Genomic DNA, 18,068 nt, shown 5'->3' with positions numbered 1-18,068 from the left:
TTGGCCCAATTCTGCACCTTATCCAAGTCTCCCTGAAACCTGCAACATTTTTCAACACTGTCCACCACTCCACCGACTTTAGTGTCATCTGCAAACCTGCTAAGCCATCCACCAATGCCTGCGCCCAAGTCATTTATAAAAATGACAAACAGCAGCGGTCCCAAAACAGATCCCTGAGGCACAACACAAGTAACTGGACTCCAGGCTGAATATTTTCCATCAACCACCACTCGTTGCCTTCTTACAGAAAGCTGGTTTCTAATCCAAACTGCTAAATCACCCTCAATCCTGTGCTTCTGTATTTTCTCCAATAGTCTAACATGTGGAACCTTATCAAAGGCTTCTTGCAAAGCAGAATATCTGTGGTTGATGCAGAGTGGCAGTAATCAAGTTAATCCTGGAGACAGTTTAACATTAGGCATGAGGGATACATATAGACTATCTTGACTGCTGAGACTCCCCCCATGTTTAGTATGCTCACAAATGAACTGGGTCTGTCACTCAGCTTTAAACCCAAAACCTGATTGCCTGAGACAAAAACAAAATCTGTTCAGGTCAGCTACATTCATAGACATTGAAACATGGACATAGAACATAGACATTGCTGGAGAAACTCAGCATGTCTGACAGAATCTGTGCAGAAGGAGCAGAGTTTGCCTCACGGGCTCAGCGATGCTCCGTCAGCACTAATTCTATATTCAGGCACATAATTGCAAATTAAAATTTCCTCCAGGACGAATTCAAACTTGACAGGAACACAAACAGAAGTTGTTGGAAAAGCTCAGATGGCCTGTCAGCAGCTGAGAATAGAAATCAGAGATAACAAAGTGTGGAGCTGGATGAACAGAGCAGGCCAAGCAGCATCTTAGGAGCTCAAAAGCTGATGTTTTGGGCCTAGGCCATTCATCAGAAAAACCCTTTATCTGATTAAGGGGATAGGCCCGAGATGTCAGCTTTTGTCCTCCTGAGATGCTGCTTGGCCAGTTGTGTTCATCCAGCTCTACACTTTGTTATCTCAGATTCTCCAGCGTCTGCAGTTCCCATTATCTCTGAAGAGAAATCAGAGTTAACTTTTTGGGACTGGTGATCCTTCCCCAGATCTGGATGGGGCTAGTTTATTTTTACGATTTGTACCAAGAGTTCTGTTTCCATGCCTTATGGCTCTATATCACTCGATAACTTTATACTTCAAGCCATTTTACTTCCTGTATTGTCGTTGTGAAATGGTTATTTCTAAGCAAGGGATGGCACTATTGATGATTTCTTCGACCATTTTACTGGCGATTGATAGTAGATTGATAGGAGTGCAATTGAATGAGTTAGAATTTCACACTTTTTGTTGACAGGGTATACCTTGGAAATTTTCCATATTGTCGGGTAAATGTCAGTGTTGTAGCTGGACTGGATAAACTTAGGTCAGATACGACAACTTCTGGAGTGCAGTACTATTTTCCACCTGTTGTCATGATCTTTAGACTTGTTAATACCCAGTGTTGTCAGCCAATTCTTGATATCACGTGGAGTGAATTGGATTGGCTGAAAATGATTTTGGGGCTCTTTCGAAATATATTGAGGTGAATCACCCACTTGGAACATCTGGTTCAAAGTTGCTGTACCCTCTTGGTCTTACCTTTTGCATGAAAATGCAATACAGACTGACAATTGCTGGAAATCTGAAGAAAAATTAGAAACTGCTGGAGAAACTCAGCAGGCCTGGAAGAATCTACGGACAGTCAACATCTTCAGTCCAGCGACACTTCATCAGAGCCGATTTTGCTAAGTTTCTCCAGCAAGGTCTATCTTTTTACCATTTGCACTGTTGTGCTTGGTTCCCTCAATATTCGGGATGGAACATTTGTGGCGCCTCCTCCTGCAGTAATTTTAATTGTCCACCACTTTTCATGACTGAATGTGCCAGGACTACAGGTCTTAGTTCTAATCCATTGGCTGTGGAATCACTTAGCTCCATTTGTCACTTGCTTCTTATGCTGTTTGGTGCACAATTATCAATTTCTCTGAAGGCTGACTCCCGATGTTTTAGTTTTGTTAACTGGGAGAAATAGTTTGTAACTTTTTACCCCCTCAAACTACTTCAGAATATTGTACGTTCCAAATAGACCACCGTTCACTCTTCTGATCACCAGAGAATCAAGGCCTAAATTGCTAAGCCATTCATTGCAAGAAAGCCCCCTCATCTGAAGGACCAATTTCGTGAAATTACTGTATTGCCTCCAATGAAAGAATATCCTATCCTAATAGTCAAAGCTGTGCATTGTTTTCTAAGTGCCGTATCATCATGAGCCTACATTTTTTGGCACATTGCCACAGTCATGCACATAAATCCCCTTGAAATACATGCTGCATTTGTGCAATGACTCTCTGCAATCCTTGCCTGAGCAAATCCAAGTTATAACACAGTGTGGAGCTGGAAGAACATAGCAGGCCAGGCAGCATCAGAGGAACAGGAATGCTAATGTTTTGTCCAGCTTTCTGGCTTCTATGATGCTGCCTGGCCACCTATGTTCCTCTAGTTCTACACTGTATTATCTCTGACTCCAGCATCAGCAGTTTTTACTATCTCATACGGAGCATATCCGACTTGCTCTGAGCATAAACCTTAATAAGATTCATACCTTTTCAAAAAAAAGTCTGTTTCTCTATTATTTTGAGTAAAATAAATAACAGTTACAGCATTTAAAAGACATTATGCAGATACCCGAATAAAAAAGGTTGAGAAGGATATGGGCCAAATGCAGGCAGATGGGTTAAGCTTAGTTTGGGAACCCTGGTCAACATGGACAAATTGGGCCGAAGGTCTGATTCGGTGTTGTGTGATTCTGACTGTATACCTTTACACTGCACACCATTTTATTTCCGTGGATGCGTTTTTGTGCCTATTCACTTAACCTGTCATTTATCTCTGCCTCTTTAAGTCTTCCCTGTAATTTATTTTTCCAACTAGCCTTGAGCCATTGCCAAATTGGATCTGGTATTGCCTCTATGTTAATCTGTGTAATTAAATAGCTGAGGTCCCAGGACTGATCCCTGAGCCAGTACTCTATTCATTGCCTTGCCAATGTGAAAATCTACCATTTATACCATTAAGTCCTGAATTGGATTGGTTGCTCCTAGCAAGCCAACCAATTATGAATCATTTGCATTTCTTGTTAGCGTGCTACCCAGCAACCCAGCGCTTATCGCTCTCTCTCTCTCTCTCTCTCTCTCTCTCTCTCTCTCTCTCTCTCTCCCGACACTCACCGCCCTCACTCTCTGGGTTCTGTCTACACATGCTGTATTCACTATCCCTACCTCCCCGCCCACCCTCTTTTCTGTGCCACAAACCACACCATCAGTGCAATTATCTCCCTTTCCTGTTGTCAGTTCTGGTGCAAGGACATGGGACTTGAAGCTCTTTTATTTCCTGACACAGATGCCACCAGGCCTTCTGAGTTTCTCGAACAATTTGTATTTTTGCTTCAGATTTCCAGCATCCACAATTCATTGATTTTACCCTGGAGAGGAATCTTGTACAGGGTGGCTCATATTTTCATTGCCAAATGCATGTTGGGACTTTAATAGACTACTTCCCAGGATGAATGCAGCTACAACAATACTGGCACTACCTAAGACAAAGCACCCCAATTGATTACTATATTATTCATCACTGTCAACGTGTGCCCCCTTCTCCACTCATACATTGCGTTGCAGCTGTGTGCCATTGATAAGTTGCACTGCTGTTAACTCACCAAGACAGGTCTGACATCTTCCATACCAAATCCTCTATGAACACGACAACATAGAACGTACAGTGTAGAAAGACACCATTTAGCTCACCAAGGTTTCACTGAATCTTCAAAGTAAATTGCACATCGATGCCCTTACCCTATCCTTGCACCCCAGCGTTTCCAATGTCTAATCCATCTAGCTTGCACTATGAAGCAATTTAACATGGCTAATCCACTTGTAATGCCCTCCTTTGGGCTGTGGGATGAAGCAAGAGCACCCAGATGAAACCCATGCAGACAAGGGGAGAGCAGGCCAACTCCAAACAGACAGTCGCATGAAGCCGGAATCCAACCCAAGTCCCTGTTGTTTTGACGCAGCAGAGATAACCACGGAGCCACCATGCCACATTGGGTACAAATCAATGCAATCACCATCAAATGAAAGGCAATCCCTCTCCTGTATTGGAAGTATTCTCCCATTCCTTTATTCTCACTTAAGCAAAAAAATTCATCTCACTTCCCTACAGCTTGTTGGATTTTCTTGCCTACCAGACAATTCATGTAGATTAAGAAGGCAGTTCAGAACAACCTGATCTGAGGTAGTTAGGGTAAACAATAATTTCTAACCTATCTTGAGCTACCCTCATATGATGAACAAATAATATGTATATACCAATTTAGGTTGAAGGTCAGGTTCTTAACACTTTCTGGTCAAAGCAGTTTCCCCATGAATTTGTCAGTTGGCTATTATAATCAATGTTCATATTTGTGATAGTTACGATTTCAGTTGCATTTTACACCCCCAAAGGGAATCAGCTTCTTTATGCCTAAGCTTTCAACATCCATTCTAATCCTTCACCACGTTGGCCTGTAGCTCTCTTCTTTTTTTGCACAAAGGGATTTGCCCTGCCCATTCTGTTTGATGATGACTAAGAATGCAGCTGACAACTGCCTTCCAGGACATGCACACATTATCTTTGCAAACAGGCTGGAAATAAGACTGATACTGGGTAGAGGTATCAACATATCCTTACTCGGACGTAGAATGTTACAATTTCTGCTTGTTTTGCTGATTGAGGGCATTCAACTTGACAGAAGGAGAATCATTTTCTGTCTCTTTGTATTCCCTGAGATTTCTTTGGACGGTTAGCGCTGAACTTTTTCTTTATCTTTTGATCATTATTTAGTTTCCTATCACTGTCTGCCTCTGAGGTCTGTTTTTCATTATCCCCATTCGTCATTCTACCCGGGCAACTTCCTCTCTGTTCTTTCTTTATTGACAAAGACATATGTGTGTGCAATTAACACACGCCCTAAGACTATAACCTGTAGAGGCAGAATTAGGTCATTTGGTACATTCTGTCTCCTTTGTTATTTGGACATGGCTGATGTGTTACTCAATCCCATTCTCCTGTGCCCCTCCTTAACTGTTCATCCCCTTACTAGTCAAGAAGCTGTATTCAGTCTGTCAATATATGCTTAATGATTGATCTCCACAGCCTTCTGCAGCAATCAGTTCCACAGAATCACCACCGTCTCGCTGAAGAAATTCCTCCTCATCTCAGTTCGATAAGATTGTCCCTTCATCCTGAAGCTGTACCCTCGGGTACGAGTCTCCTCTACTAGTGGAAACGTCTTCTCCTTGTTCACTATTTTGCTGACTGTCACTGTAAGTTTCAATCAAATTCCCCCTCATCCTTTTTAAGGTCCACCGAGTAGAGGCCCAGAGTTCTCAACTGCTCCTCATGTACATGCCCTTCATCCCTGGGAATCACCTTGTAAATATCCTCTGGTCTCACGCCAAGGCCATTACGTCCTTTTAAGAATGGATTTTAAAGTTGCTCACAGTATTCCAAATAGGCTCTGATCAGATACTGTAACGCAGTATACCCCTGCTCTTGCATTCTATTCTTATTGAAATGTAAGCTAGCATTGCATTTGCCTTCCTAACTGCTAGCTGAACCTGTATATTAACCTGAGGAGCATCCTAAACTGGTATCCCATAGATCTTATCAATTTCAGATGTTCAAAACTTTTCCACATTACAGATATAATCCAGGTCTCTTTTCTTCCGAGCAAAGTGCATAACATCACAATTTCCCATACTGTATTCCATTCTCTACTTCTTTTCTCACTCTTCTAGTCTGTCCAAGTCATTCTGCAGCCTGCCCATTTCCTGAACATTACCTGTCTCTACGCCTTTTTTTTGTATCATCTGAAAGCTTTGTAACAATGCCCTCATTTCCTTATCCTAAATTGTTAGTCCATAACGTGAATAGTTGTGGCCCCAACACCGACCGCTGTGGAACTCCTCCGATATCCTGAAAAATACCTCTTTAATCAAACTCTCTGCCTTCTGCCATTCAACAAATATTCTATTCATGATAGTTTGTTATCCTCTAGTTTTGAACTTCCCCTAACTTGGGGAAAACATCTTTACTATTCACCTTATCTAAGCCCCTCGTGATTTCACTAACCTCTACAAGGTCACCCCTTAACCTTCTATGCTCCAGAGAAACAGGTCATAGCTTATCCAACCTTTCCTTATAACTCAAACCCTCCAGTCTTTGCAACATCCTTGTAAATCTTTTCTGCACCCTCTCCAACTTAATAATATTCTTCCTACAGAAGAGCAACCAGAACAGTGAACAGTACTCCAAAAGCCCATTTGCTGTTTTACACCCACAATTAGGCTGTTAGAGAGGCAGTTCCAGTATTTTCACCCAGTGTTACTGAAGGAATGATGATCTATTCTATAGAGCATAGAACAATACAGTGCAGAACAGGCCCTTTGGCCTTCAATGTTGCGCCGACCTGTGAACTAATCTAAGCCCATCCTCCTACACTATATATATCTTACCTTATTTAGCTGCCTGTTGTGTGGCACCTGGCCAAAGACCTTCTGGAAATCCATACAAACCATATGTACAGGCTGTACTTTGTCAGACTGGCTCATTATCCACTCAAAAAATTCTAAGAGTTTTCCAGGCGTTTGATGAACCTGTGGGGACCTATTTCAGGAAGCATGTCCAAGTACTCCTCAATCTTTAATTCTTTACTTTCTCTGTGCATTTCTTCATACTTCCAACCCTAACATTCCTTGATCCTCTCCCACTCCAACGACTGACACGCATTGTCTTTCTATATGCTGTATAAGCCATTCCTTCTACACGTCTAGCTGCCCAGATACATCTGACTTTCTATGTTCTATGCTCCACATTTTTTTTCTATCTCTTTATCCTGCATTGATTTTTCATTTTTGTCATTCTGTCTTTTCTCCGTCTGACTCTGTCTCATTCCCTTTCCCGCAAGATGCTCTTTCATTCTTTCACCTTGCATGCGTCTCTCTGTTTCTATATTCTGCATTTGCCTCCCTCTCTCTGCATCTTCCTCTCTCATAGTCTACCTTTCTCACACTGTTATTCACCATCAGTCACTTCCACAAAATATTTGCTGATTCTTCCTCTGATTTTTCATTGCGACGACAAACTGGGTGGAAACATTTCGCATGAGCAGTGAGAAAGAAGAAATCATGCCAGTTCATATCAAAGAAGAGAAAATAGATTTTAAGGCATTTGCAAAATGAAATTTAATTACTGGCGGCTGAGTAGGTTTCCTAAGCCAGTAGGTTCTCTCGTCCGCTCCATCCATTTACTTTTTTCTTATTCCTCTTTTCGTTCAGCCCCCACCCTCCTTTTTCTTCTTTTTCTCTCTTTACTTATTTCCATTCCTCTAACAGGCGCAATGCACGCCCAGCCTGAAGGAAGCTGAGCACAGACTCCTGGGTTCGAGGTGAAAACCAGAATGGAATGCGTACTTTAGAACTTTCGGGCTTGAACTATTATGTTAATTAATTTATTATTATTCTAATTTATACCTAGGTTTGGTACTTGGATATCTTTCTACCTAAGTTGGCAATCATGTGCATTGGCCTCTTTACTCATGTATTCCTGTACTTGCATATATGTGACAATAAACTGCATTCTAAATGTCATTCTACTGAAAGCAGTTGGCTGACGGACTGCAGGACATGACATTACAGCATGTTTTGAATCACAAATTCATGTCCTTCGCTACTTTGGCTTGTTATTTTTCACTGTATCACTGGAAAACAACATATCAAAACAAGGCTCTCGTGAAAAAAAAATGCAGCTGCAAAGGGAGAAGTCAAACAAAAGATGCTGGTTTGAAACTTTCGAGTGGCGCACTGAAACTTGCCATTATCATGGGTGCTTCAGGTTTGCGAGAAGTAGTTCTGTTTCCTGGTGTAACTGTGGTTTGACTGAATGTAACACCTGTTGCGCTGCAGTCTCTGTTTGAAGAGCGGCTGATCAATTTCTTTGCTCACATTTTTTCTTTAATGATCATGTCTCAGTGACTCCTCCAACTGCCAAATAGCGCTGCTAGATGCATTTGGTCAAATCAATCTATATTTCTGCAGCTAAACATCATTTTCTACAATATATCTGTCATTTCTGTCACTCAGGCCTTCTGTTTTAAGTGACAAGTTAGCTTAGTATTCGTTCAATTATCAATATTTCCTTGCTCTTTGTTTAAGTCGATCTGTTGCTCATTCTTTCCCTCGCTCCGAAAAAAAAACTTTCAAGTGTCTTACCACATTTGTTTCTAGTATTCTTTGCTCCTTTTTCATTCTATTTATCCTTCAGTTATCTTACTCTTTCATTCGTTATTTCTATTTCTTTTCCTTGCTCTTTGGTGAGTGTTCCTTCTCACTAACACTTTATTTTCACCTTTACTCCTCACATCTTTCCGTCTTATGCCATATGCCTTCCTCTTATTCGTTTTCTACATTCTTTTTAACTTAGAACATAGAGCAGTACAGCAGGGGGACTGGCCCTTCGCCTGACCCTGTCTGTGCCGACCATGAAGCTGTTTTAACTACTCCCATCTGTCTGCACATGGTCTATATCCCTCTGTTCCCAGCCTGTTCAAGTGTCTGTCTAATTGCTTCTTAAATTTTACGAACGTATCTACTTCTAGCACCTCTTCTAACAGCACATTTTAAGAACCTACCACACACTGTGTTAAAAAAAATCCTCGCACATCTCCTTCACATTTTTCCCTTCCCACCCTAAAACTATGTGCCTTAGTATTTGACATTATCGCCTTAGGAATAAATTACTCCGACCTCAGCTTCCTTCAACATCAATCCAATTTATTCCCAGCAGCTTTTCTCGCTCAAAGTCGTTTTCTTACTGAACTCAGAATGGAAAAAGAAACCCCTATGTGGAATTTCACTGCTCCATTTTGTTTTGTTATAACTTATCTAGTCGGAGGTCAGGGAGGTAGTGAATAGCGAGTGAGAGATAATTCAAGCAATAAATAGAAGAAGCACGAGGATACATGGGTAGCTATCAAGATAGAATGATAATGTTTTGATAAGTAGTGTGACAAAATGGCGTGATCAGTTGGGATTGATTGATAGATAAGTAACTGATAGAAAGAAATGTAGATCAACAGGCAGACCGATAGATAAGAGTCAGAGTCACAGAGTAAAAAGAATGGCGACAGGCCCCTTGGCCCAAATGGTTTCATGTTGACCATGGTGGCTAGTCAGTGAGTTCCAATTGCCTGCATTTGTTCCATATCCTCTAAACCATTCCGATCCATGTATCTATCTAAATGTTTTTATAAATGTTACTATTATACATGGCTCAACCACTTTCTCTGGCATCCTGTTCCACAAACACACTACTTGTCAGGCCCTTCTTAAATCTTTAGATAAACAGATGGACAGATAGATGGATAGATAGATAGACAGACAGACAGAAATTAAGATCAATAGATTACTATGTTAAGAGAAAAATATATTTATCCTCAAGAGAAAAGTGCATAGACATGTTGAGGTCAAGAATTCTGGACAGTTATAAAATATGTAAATGATATAATTTCGGAGAGAACAGAACAATATGGGTGAGTGACATTAGCTCTATCAGACCGTAATATGTAAGAGCAGAAATAGGCCATTCAGCTCATTGAGTCTACTGTGCCATTCAATATGATCACCCTCAACGTCACTACCCTGTTTTTTTTTCCCTCATGATCTTTAATTCCTTTGCTGATTAGGAATCTATCTTAGCGTTGAATATACTTAAAGATCATATTTCGACAGTCCTCTGTGGCAAAGAATTCCACGGATTTGCTACCGTATGAGAGAACATTTCCTCCCCATCTCTATCGTAATTAAATGTCCCTCATCCTAAGATTGTGCCCTCTGGTCCTAGGCTTTTTCACAAGGGAAATAACTTTCAACCTTTACCCTGTCAAGTCCCCCAAGAATCTTGCAAGCACTCTATTACAAATTTCTCTTCACAGTTAGCTGCTCGTCCAGAAAAGAAAGTGCTGTTCTCCAAAATGATTCCTACATCACGCCTAACAGATGAATGTGTTTCATTGACAGTCAGAATACAGGTATTATCCCATTTCCAGAAGAGAACACCCATCAGCCACTGCTCACTGATAAGATCCATCCTGTTATAATGCAGAATGGCACAGTGATTTAATGGTCAACACTGGTGCCTCACAGCGCCAGGGATCAATCCATTCTCAAGTGGCTATCTGTGTGGAGTTTGCACGTTTTCCCCATGCCTGCATGGTTTCTTCCTGGTGCTCTGGTTTCCTTCCACAGTCCAAATATATACAGTTGAAGTGGATTGGTCATCCTGAACTTGCCTACAGCATCCAGAGATGTTCAGATTAGGTGGATTATCCATGAGAGATGCAGCGTTACAGGGACAGGGTAGTGTAGGTGGTGTGGTTGGAATGGTTTCAGTGTGGACTTGATGGACTGAATGGCCTGCTTCCAATTTGTAGAGATTCTAACCCGGTTATCAGAGTGTTAAATCAAAATTGTTCTGAGGAATTGACTGCCCCTGCCCTCCAGGATGTTGTTTCTCTCTCACCACCCCATCAAGCTGTTTGATCAATGTCAACTAATCAATCAGATGACCTTTCAATACTATTGCAAGAATTTCCAAAAAAAAGTTGGGCCTATAGTCATTGAAATTTCGGAGATCTAGAGGTAATTTTACCAGAGCGTACACAATCTGGAAGACACTGTACTATGCAACAACACAGAGCCCACCCGGGTGTGTTTCTCCAACGTGTTTTTGCACAATAGAATACCCATGAAAGGACTAAGAAATAGTTATGCAGCACGTAACATTATATTCATAATGGTGTTATCATCAGATACGTTGTCTCACTTGTTGGACTTTCAATATCAGGTTGAGGGTAATTGAATGTGAGATAAAGCTCCAAGTGTCTTCATCTCCATTCCTCAGTCAACTGGACAGCAGGGAGGCTCATTTGTTGCATTTGTATAAAGAAGACAAAATGAATCGATTCATTTGTTAGTATGTATATCAAATATTTTAAGACAATTGATTCACCCATTTGTTTGTATATATTAAGTCTTTTATAGGAATAGGATTCACACATAAGTTTGCGTCTATATAAGGTAGTCTATGCTAATAGCTTTGTTCTCGAAAACCTTATACATTTGTTCTTTAGTTTGTACACAAAGTATTTCAAGTTAATAAATTCGCACGTTAGTTTGCTTATAAAGTAGGTTAAGCTACTTTATATGCGTGTATATATTATATATATGTGTGTATATACTAAGCAGATTAACTTATTAAATTGACTGCACATCAAAGTGCACGCCTCTTCTTGCATTAATTTTGATCAGAACTTAAATAACCATTTTGGTAGATTTAGTGCAACAATAGACTGTTTTCACTAATTGATAGGGGGGACTGGGTTTTTAAATGCACTGCCAATCAACTTAGATTGTGTTTTGAGAGATGGGAGTCAAGGATGCAGGCAGGGCATTAGAACTAGAACCTGTAGCCGAATCAGACATGATCTTGCATTTGTATATATTCACTTGTGGGACGCTGGGTTACCTATATTCATTACCAGTCCTTAACTGTCTCTTGAGAAATTGGTGATGCGTTGTGTTCTTGGAATGCTGCAGTTCATGTGTTGCAGATAGACCCACGATGCCCTTGGGGAGGGATTTCCAGAATCCTTGTCCGAATGAATGGCAGGAACAGCACAAAGGACTGAATTTACCATAATTCTTCCGTATGCTTCATGTTCCTATGAACATTTTCTGACTGGACTCATTTGGGCAGAGACAAGAAAGTCAGATTTCAAAGAGAACTGCATCGCCCATTCAACAGCACAGTAGTATGGCATAAATTCTCCTGTCTGCCCTATCAGTTCGATTCGTCAAATTTAGTCCTTGCTAGCTTCCTAGCAGAGCATTATTTTTGACGCACTTGCAGAAAGACAGAAACATGATCAAATCACACAGAGAAACAGAAAGCATGCATGCTGGTTGCCTGGTTGCTAAAATACAGCTGCCAGCAATTAAGTAGGTCAGCAGATGTAAGAGAAGAAAAACAAAGCAGATCAGTCTGCGGCTTAAACATTGAGCAAATCAAACATATTTTGCAGAAAACCACAGGCATTGAATTTTTCCATTCATGTTACTCATAGCACAGAAATAGGTTAACGGACAAAATCATTATGTTGTCATGCAACAAAGCAAGCAGCCTCCACTAATAGTCCAGAAATATGTTTTTAAAGCAGCCCAGGAGACAGTTGACATTCAATTGAAGAACGAAATTGCAAGCGTTCTGTTTCAAAAGATAATAGCACTAATAGTGTTTATGACAATCCTTGATATTTGTGGAAAAAAAATCTGAGGACTATAAGAGTTACCTAGTTCCACTTCTCAGTGACTCCAGGCATTTAACAATGTGCTTAACTTAAGCTTCCCTCTTCACTCGCTGTTTCTGTCTTACCTTTTCAGGTGAATTAATTGTCAGCCTGTTTTAAATAGTCCCTTGGCTCCTTTCTATCAGAATCCAGCTCTAAATGATATTTGAGCACGCTGAGATCTTACCACTCTCATGTTTTTTTCTATTCATTCACAGTATCAGGGTGCCACTGGCTAGGCCCGCATTTACTGCCCACCCTTAATTGCCCCATTAGGCACTATAGAGTAAACCAGACTCGGTATGGATGGCAGTTCTTTTCCCCTAAAGGACATAAGTGAAACAGATTGTGTTTTCCAACAACTGACAATAGATTCATGATCATCATTAGACTCTTAATTCCAGACTTTCATAGAATCCAAATTCTACCACAGCAGGATTCAAATCAGGATCCCGAGAATATTACTTGGGTGCCTGGAATTACACTCCAGAGATAATACCACTCGTCATTGTCTCCAAATCCACGAATCTTAGATATTTTTCCATTAAGTCTTTCACATAAATTTGTGCAAATCTGAAGTCAGAACAATTTGAACCTAGGCCACCTCAGGAGTAGGAATACTGCTGCCAGATCACAAGACACTATGGCCATTACTGCGGTATACGTGATTGACAAGGGTTAGTTAGACTGAAGAGTCTGTTTCCATGCTGTTTAGCTCTATAACTCTTTACTCTTTCCTTGCCATTCCACCGTCCTATTGGGCTCTGGGTCTGCGATGTATTTCTGCAATTGACCAAGTATTCATGAAATTACCATCTGTTGAGTAAATCTGCAAATTATGCATTTACAGCATATTATATTCCATTCATATGCTTGTACTTCTTTTCATAACAAAGTACCTTGCAGAACCCCTATCTTGTGCAAATCAAAATAGAAATTTGCAGGACAATGGGTGGTATGGTGGATCAATGGTTAGCACTGCTGCCTTACCATGCCAGAGGCCCATGTTCAGTGCCAACTTTGGGTAACTGACTGTGTGGAGTTTGTGTGTTTTCTCCATATATGTGTGAGTTTCTGCTGCATGCTGCAGTTTCCTCCTTCAGTCAAAAGATGTGCACATTATGTGGTTTGTGTATGGTAAATTGCAAAGTGGTGCCCAGGGCTATGTTGGCCAGGTGGATCAGTCCTGGTAAATGCAGAGATGCTGGTATAGAGTGGGGTGCCACATTTGGATGAGTTGCTCTTCAGGTGGTTGTTGCAGACTTTATGGGCTGAATGGGTTGGTTGATCAGTCATGATCGCATTAAATGGCTGAGCAATCTTGAAAATAGCCTACTCCTGCACCCATGTTGTATGTTTATCTTCTGTACCTCAGTTAATCAATGACATTAAACTTTATGATTTATTGACCTCTTCACCTACCTTTGCCTTGTGTTACTTATGATGCTACTGGACCTAAACTCCACAGACCTAAAATGACCCTCTGGGAATATATGATCAAGTTCTATCTCGGACACTGGTAGAATGTAAATCTGAGTAATAACTGAAAACTAGTAATTATTCATCCACCTTAGGCAAGGCAGCCTGCCTTCATTATCTGTTATGGTCTACATGTAATAGCCAGACCAAAGTATCATATCAGGACAGGAGTAGGCCATTTGAGCCTTTCCCACTATTAATAGGATCACACCTGATCCAACATTTCTCTCGATCATTACACTGCCTTTTCCTTGTCACACTTCATTTCCTGGCTGATCAAGAATCTATCTCAATCTTAAATATGCATAAAGACTTTATTACCGCAGCGCTTTGTGGAAAGGCGTTCCAATGACTCTCAACCCTTTGTTAAATTGTTACCCCCTTACTCTGGGACTATGCCCTCTATTTCCTGTCTCTTTCGTGTGGAGAAACATCCTCTCAGCATTTAGCCTGTCAACCCCCTTAATATTCTTGTATGTTTCAATGAAATCACCTTCCATTCTTCTAAACATCAGTGAATAGAGTCCCAGTCTGTTTAGCCATTCCTCACAAAACAATCCATGCTATACTGGTGATATCAGAGGCATAGGAATTCATAGATGATTTACTGACCTCTACGATTACCTAGTAAGCCAAACAGTTCATAGGCAATATGAGGTCAATAACTAATGCTTGCCTCATTGAGAACGTTTTATTTGAAATAAATCTGACCAAACACCATCTTGCATGTCTTTTATGTCCGGGACATAAACATTTACCAGCATCACCAAGACAAAATACAAGCCATCAAAATATGTCAATACTTTGTTTAATAACAATTCTCGTGATGAAATACAAAAGAGAGAGCAAGGGAAATAGATATCCAAATAATTCACTATAATCAAATGTACTCTTTTGAGCAAAATGGAAAATCTGAATTGATCAAACCATCTACAAAATGTTAATACCCTCTGCCAGCAAGTTACCAAGTGAGAAAACAATGAAGGAGGACTTCAGACAGAAACACTAACACTTTTATTCCTAAATGTTTGACAACTCTTTATTTTCCACCTCGAGAGCATTCCAGATGCATAAAACAGCAAAACATGTATCAACAATAGAAACTGACAATGTATGAACGTTACAAATAAATTTTATTTCTTTCTAATTTCTTTGGGATAGTTTTGTGCGCTACTGTCTAAATCATGATTTGTTTTATGATGTTCTTCAATCAAAACATTTTTCCAGCTTTCCCGAAAACTAGAATGGGTCAAGAAACAAATTGCGTCACGTATGGAATGTTGCCTTAAGACATACCCAAGAAATCAGAGGAAGTAGGATTAGTATGATTCTTGAATGAATCTGAGTGAGGGACTCACGGATATATTGTTTGATGCTGAGTTTTGCAAACAACCTGTTTCTCAGGAATGGAAGTGGAAATAGATTCAACAGCAAATCTCAAGTGGACAATTAGATAGAGACAGGATGGGACAATATTGCTGGATTGAGGGGCAAGAATGGGGCAGTGAGGCAAAGCAGAGGGTGCATAAAAAATAACCTTACACTTGACCTTCCTGGCTGTAGGCTGAAATTTATTTTACTTAAATGAGCATTGTTATCCTTTCCCAAGTTCTATATCTTTTTTTTCTCATGCACACTATTGACTCATTTATTCGTGTTTCTTTCTCCCTGTCAGGAATAAGATTTCTCTATAATTTTTCAACCATTCTAATATCCTTCAGCACTTTTCTAAATTCCCGTCTCTGCCTGTTCCTCTCATAGTCTTGCTTTCCCTCTCTCCACTCTGTTTATCTCTCATGATAATGCACTCCATCTGCCTTGCAATCTGTCCGTCACTCTATTACCAGCTGCATCCCTATCTCCCCTGTACTTCATTTTTACTTTGTCTCTGCTCCCTTCTTTCTTTGCAGGACGATGTTCAGCACCAAAAGCTATTGAACTCAATACTGAATCTTGAAGGCCGCAGAGTCCCCAAGAGGAAAATTAAGATTGTTCTTCCAGCTTGCACTGAGCTTCACTGGAGAACTGTACCAAGCCCAAGACAGGAAACATGGCGGTGTGTACAAATAGCAGCTACAGAAACTCAGGGTTATTTTGTGCAAAAACAATCACCCAGCCTGCGTGTGATCTCTCCAGTAACATTTGGCCAGTGATAGATGGTTTCAATCCGTTAGGCCCATCGACATGTGGAAAAAATGTCTCAGTGGAGTCTAGGAGCAGGAAATGTGTTGAAATTTGTGGACGACTAGATGAAAAAGAATTCATACGGTGCACCTTCTGCGTGATACATACCTTCATCTTGAACAGCAGGATGCTGACTGTGGTCATGTATACGATGCCTTTGGAGATGAGTAAAATATAGGTAGTTTTTGCAAAAATCTGCTGTTTCTGTATCTGCTTCACTGCAAGGCAAGCAAACAGACAGCAACCTTTATCGTACAATCATTATAAAGATTCTCATTTGAAAATAGCAGCACTGAATGAGAGGGTGGAATTCAAGAACACAGAAACTAGACAGTTCAATAACGTAAGAACATAAACAAATATGTGCTGGGTGTTACCATTGATCAAAAACTCGACTGGACTTGAAAGCCCCCTTACTCCACGAAGCCTATCCACCAGCTACAAGACACAGGTCAGGAATGTGATTGGATACTCCCCACTTGTCCCCCCCCCCCCAACTTGCCTGCATGGTTACAGCTCCAACAACACTCGAGAAGCAGTCACTCTCTAGGACAAAGCAGCTCGCTTGATTGACACCACATCCACAAATATTCACTCCCTTCACCACTGACTATCAGGAGCAGCACTATGTGCTATCTAGCTCCAGAAGGCAGCTCAAATGTATCTAGCATCTTAGTAACTTCATTTCAAAGACTTAGCTCATGTTTGCTAATAACATCTGTGTGTGTGTGTGTGTGTGTGTGTGTGTGTGTGTGTGTGTGTGTGTGTGTGTGTGTGTGTGTGTGTGTGTGTATGTGTCTGTTTCTGTGTGTGTACCTGTATATATGTACGTGTATGTGTTTTATGTATGTATGTACGCATCTGCATATATGCAAGTGTGTGCCTTTTTGTGTATGTGTGACTGTGGAACAGTGAAATGCTTACCTTTTCCTTCACATAGTCCTGTAAGAAATTGGAAATAATAAAACATATTAATTATTGATGCATAAAATATGACTTTTTTTCAGGCTAGCAATGAAAGTCAGGCCAACCATATCTGTGCATGATTTTATACTAACTTTTGTATCTGTTATACGCCTGGCATAGAAAATAGAACACGGAAAACAGAACATACAACATTGGACAGTGCAGCACAGGGGCAGGCCCTTCAGCCTACCTATCTGTGCTGGCGTTGATGCCATTAAAACTAAGTCCATCTGCCTGCATATATTCCATGCCCCTTTTTTATCTGCCTTCCCATGTGTCTGTCTAAATGCTTCTTAAACTAATGGGCATTTGTTGACTATTTGACTTCGAGGGTCATCACACTAAACTTTTCACTCAACTCAAATTCTACAGTGACAGACTGAAAGTAATGTTTACATTGCAGCTTCTCCTGAAATTCAAGCTCATTTCCAGAATTACTTCAAAATTTCTAACAGTTATTACCTTTCAGCAGAATAAAACTTTTATTTTGATTCATTTTTGATTCTTTTACAGTCAAAAACACAAAACAAAGCATGCGATTTTTCTTTTTGAAATAGTGTTGTGTTAATGAGTTTCTTTTTGGGTAGTCCTAGAAGTATCTTACTTCCAGATTTCTTACTGTTGTTACACTTTAACAGTATAAGATTTCTATTTTGATTCATTATTGGCTCTATTATAATAAAAACATTGTTAAACAAATTTTTTTGTTAACATTGTAGAGGAGACTTTTGTCAAAAGCAGAGTTATGTTTCTGGAGCTTTTGGAGAGGCCACGTGGACAACTCTGGAGTGAGATAATTTTTAAATCAGAAGTCTAAAAAGCTGTCTGCTGGAGCACTTGAGGATTTTTTTTTTGAAATTTGATTGTTCAGCTAAATGACTGATTTCATTTAAGAATTATATGTTTGATTACTTTTATTTCTTTTGCTTGGATGACAAATATTGATGCTTTCGGTAAGAAACAATG

The sequence above is a fragment of the Stegostoma tigrinum genome, chromosome 46 (assembly GCF_030684315.1).
Source record: "Stegostoma tigrinum isolate sSteTig4 chromosome 46, sSteTig4.hap1, whole genome shotgun sequence".
NCBI classification, from domain to species: Eukaryota; Metazoa; Chordata; class Chondrichthyes; order Orectolobiformes; family Stegostomatidae; genus Stegostoma; species Stegostoma tigrinum.
Note: the sequence above shows the minus strand (reverse complement) of the source record.